The 4,547-nt window shown below is 45.4% G+C and overlaps 1 long non-coding RNA gene across 2 annotated transcripts; it reads right to left on the reverse strand.

Annotated features, from left to right (window-relative positions):
• Window positions 1–1,846: 1,846 nt before the first annotated feature.
• On the reverse strand, window positions 1,847–4,537 carry LOC119311135. Of its 2 annotated transcripts, XR_005150888.1 has the most exons (5): window positions 4,260–4,537; window positions 3,979–4,031; window positions 3,406–3,522; window positions 2,859–2,955; window positions 1,847–2,778 (listed from the first exon to the last, which is right to left on the reverse strand). It is a non-coding gene; the product is annotated as an uncharacterized LOC119311135 (long non-coding RNA). The 2 variants fall into 2 exon arrangements; XR_005150887.1 differs by having other exon boundaries at window positions 1,849–2,778; window positions 3,979–4,537.
• Window positions 4,538–4,547: the final 10 nt, after the last annotated feature.

The following is a 4,547-nucleotide window of genomic DNA, read 5'->3' on the forward strand; positions in this document are numbered from 1 at the left end:
GGCTTAAGGTAGGGGATGAAGACGCATAAGGAAGAAGGCGGGGATGCGCGAGGCCGCTGCACGGGCGCGTTTGCCAGCGTGGCGTGCGAACCGGCCGAAAGTTCGGCCGGCGCACCGCGCCCAAACGTTTCCCATGGAAAAAGGTACAAACCCAAGGAACGAACAAAGCTCTCTACATGCTCTCTTGAGGTTTTCTAAAAAAAAAAAAACTCTCGTGAGGTGAGGCGTACATCTGTCTCGCAAGAAGCGAGATAAAAACCCACTCAATACTAGTAGACTGCCCGTGCGTTGCCACGGGCTCTTGAAATAGTTTGCAAGAGCTACATATTAACTTTCTAAGGTCTCGCCCCGCCGTAGATTCGGACCCCCATCACTGATTCCACCCCACCTAGGTCGCCGCCTGCCGCCGTGCTGCCCCATCGCGTTCGCCTCCACTCCGGCCACCCCGACCCCGCCCACCTCCTCTCCGGCCGCCTCCGCCTCCGGTCCATCCTCCGCCCGGCCCCGCTCCTTCCGCCTCCTCTCCGGCCCTGCTTCGTCCGCCTCCTCTCCGGTCCGTCCGCCGTCCCTCTCCGTCCGCTTCCGCCCCGCGCCGCACGCCACCGCCCCGCTCCGTCCGCCTCCGCCCCGCGCAGCACGTCGCCGCCCCGCTCCCCGCTCGGCCGCCGCCCGCTCCCCGATGGCGCCGAAGAAGACGCCGAAGGGAAAGTCCGTTTTCTTCGGCATGAGGGCGAAGCCCCCCGGGAACTTCAGACTGGAGTTCTTCGATGTCGGGCAGCGTTGGTGGCTCAGCACGTATCCCACCGCCGATGAGGCCGCTCGTGCCTACGACGTGGCGGTGTGGCGTGCCGGACGGCCGAATACGGACCTAAACTTCCTGGAGGTCGAGTCCCAGGCGGTGGTGAAGTGGCTCGTGCCGCAGGGCATCCGGATGGAGGAGATGCCGGCTAAGAAGGCGAAGAAGAAACCGGCAGTTGTTGTCGCTCCCGGCGAGAGCGACGAGGCGATGATGGCTTGGTTTGCGTGATTTGCAATTTGCTGCAAAGCCATCTCTAATGAAATGCTATTTGCTACATTTTTAAATAGGAAAATTATTCCGATCAGCCAGCCATAACTCAACGGACAATCTCTACTGAAATGCTATTTGCTACATTTTTTAAATAGAAAAATTATTCCGATCAACCAGCCATAACTCAACAGACCAATCCGAACCCACATTTTCTAAAGTAAAAAATATATTTTCCTTGATAGATCAAGATGCCAAAGTGTCGTTTGCCCGACTGCTATGTACAGCTTCACACGAGCAAATTATTTTTCAAATCAAGGAATTAAGGAAAGGAAGAATATCATGATGTTCGTGGCACTTGCCAGGTCTGCCATGCTACCATGGCATCGTCTTTTTAGTCTCTACCCACATGCCGAGTTGAGAAATAATCTTCAGATATACCCACTGCTAACACACTCTTTCTCATATGTTTGAACGTGTCCGGACATCAAATGGACTCCCAGCAGGCTCCCAAAATTCAACCATCTAGACATTTTAGGCTCCCCTGAATCTAGACCATATGTGCGAGAGAAACGTGGTTGTCCAGATTATCCGTCATGTTATCTTCAACACGCATGCCAACACAAAAAACCACCCCGCGATGCACCCTTCCCATTTCCTGTCGAAATCTGCCCTTCACGCTCGGTTTCCCTCTGTAGCAAGGCATTTCTCGCTGGAGTCCTCTTCTTTAAAACCGGATAATGCCCACCTCACCTTCACTATGGTGCCCTCTCTCCTTCACACCGTGCTTCCCCACGGACCGCCGAGAAGTCCCCTACCAACCACTCAACTCTCTGCCTTGATCCCCTCCCGTAGTAGTGCTAACGTGTTACACCTCATCGGCTCGCCCTACCATAGCCGCCTCCTTTGTTGGCTCAGTGCCCCCTCCCCCTCGTCTTCTCCGACACCGCCGTTCTTTGACAAATCACCAAATCATGTGAAGTTACAACTTACAAGTGGCATCGAAATTGTGCCATATAAGTTACATGTATTTAGAGAACATTTGAACAAAGAGAAATGTGAAGCTGTGGATTCTAGTTGATAGCTATACCCAAAAAATGGATTCTAGTTGATAGCTATACCCAAAAAATGGCTAACTGTTGGTATTCCGGCAAAGTGGTGGCCATGCATCCCTCTATCCACAGTCTGGCAACTGAGCTAGGTCACATTTTAATCAAAACACACAGAACAAATTATGAATTTCTTGAAGTCTTGAACCGACCATTGAGCATTCATTCAACTTCATAACCATATACTACGTATATTTGTTTTACTAAAGCAATGACCAGAACACTACTTTGTCACTTTTATATAATATATAATGCAATGAAAATGTTAACAAAAGATGCATGTTCCATGCATGACAAGTCACAAACTTTTAATCAAAACTCCCTCGAAGTGAATGTCGTTCAAGCGACCAACCCTGGGTTGATGACAGGTTGGCCGGCGACAAATACCTCAGGAAATAGTCCTTTTGGAATTTTAGGCTAGCCCTTGGCTTACCCTTTTTACTTACTCTCTTTCTCAGCTGTAATAGGAAATACGTTTTACAACCAGACACCAGCACAATTTTGTCAGAAGAAAGCTCTAACCATAGAAATGTCTGAATGGAGAACTGCAGAGGAACATAGTTCCAATCTCTTGGAGAAATCCTCTTGGCATCAAGCAACAAGGATGTTTGGAAAGGTGTAGTTCCAAGCATTAAGCAAGGTCCAAGACTTTTCCATCATTTTCTAACCATGGAGTTCAAAAGTCAAGCAACAGAAAAAGAACCGGTAGGCAGCCAAAGAAAATCTCTTGTTAGAAGGTTCACCTTTTCATTTCAGGCATGCACATCCAAAACGAATATATGTCCACCAACTCGTTAAAATTGCCAGTGAAGAGTTCGGGTGCCATAAACTCTGATTTGCCTGCATTTTTGTAGAATGGTTGTTAGTACATAAATTCCTAAAAAGGCGATTTCTTGAAGCAAAGTTATTGTGTGTGTGTGTGTCTTATCCTTACGAGTATATCCACAGTAAACACAATAGGTATATTTTGGCTCAACACAACAAAGATCATCACCATCAACTATAAGCATAACCGTCCATTGCAATGGGAGTCAAAAAAATTGCCACAACAGTACAAGGTCCAATCCAACCATGAAGTCCCAAAAAAAGAGGAAATAAAACAAGGAATCTGGAATGTTATGGCCAATGACAGATTTTAATAACTCAAAAGAAAGTCCCGATCTTTCCAAATCAAACAGAGACTGGACCACTTAAAAAACAGTAAATTATTGTATTGTCACAACAAACCGGATAGAACAATCAAGCGATTGGAGCAAGATTCACGTGAGGAAACATAGGAGAGTTCATCACCTGTCTCGATGCATCTGCTTGAGGTTATCGTTGGTGCTCCATGCGAACTCCGGCTTTATTTAGTAACCTACTGACTGAATGATAATGCTGACTCGTTTGAGAAATTGTCGGTATTATCTGCGTAGTAAAATGCCACTACTATTTAAGGAACGAATTTCCCTTTCTTAGTTCGCCCATTGGCTCAGAAAAAGGAAGCTTAAAATATTTGATGTCTAGATCAACCGGGGAACAATATAAGCTTCAGTATAGACTGAAACAATAAAGCTTCTTTAACCATGGACGTACGTTTTCATTATAAGCAATGCTCAACATGTAGTTCTCATTTTCATTATCTAAACCTTGATGTACCAAGAATTACAATAATTCGCAAAGAACTTACAGGTAAGCACATAGCTAATCAATATAGGTACTACCGAGAGTTTATCAGTTCTGTTTTCTAAACGGTGTAGCAAATAGCTCTATCTCACAATTGCTCGTGTTCTACCCAAGGCTTTGAGATGATAGGTTCAGATAAAAAATCCAAGTGCTGAGTACCAAATTCTTTGAGAACACATATAAGAGAAACTTAGATACCTGTGAACTCCAAATGCACGAAATGCCCGAACAACAAATCAATTCTTTAGAATCTGCAGAAGCAAGAGCACAAAAAATTGTATTATTAGGTTTAATTATGAGAGGAAGATGCAAGGAACCATCTGAATCAAATTTTATTTGTCATCAGTCCTAAGTCGAGCTAGATCTTGTTGTCTTGGCTGCTGCATTCCACGACCATTATCTCGAATTGGTGCAAACAGAACAGACTCTAATTAGAACAGAGAAGAAGAAATCAGAGATATATCATGGCAAGTGAAGACCTGAAGAACACAAACCACAAGCGAAGACATTGAGTATTCCAGGCGCGATCACCATGATGTCTTTGCGAAACGAAGACTATTTCAAAAAACCACCAGAGCAAATCATGGTTAAATCAAGATTATTTTGAAAAACCACCAAAGGAAATCAAACAACCCAGAAAGTACAACAAGACGCGGCACGCAATTGATAATCTCTCCTACTTAAATTCAGTCAAGTAGAAGCATGCTACCTAGCCCTTGAATCCCTCATATTTAAATTTGCATGCAAGGCATATGCAACAACAATAT

The sequence above is a fragment of the Triticum dicoccoides genome, chromosome 5B (assembly GCF_002162155.2).
Source record: "Triticum dicoccoides isolate Atlit2015 ecotype Zavitan chromosome 5B, WEW_v2.0, whole genome shotgun sequence".
In the NCBI taxonomy this organism is placed as follows: Eukaryota; Viridiplantae; Streptophyta; class Magnoliopsida; order Poales; family Poaceae; genus Triticum; species Triticum dicoccoides.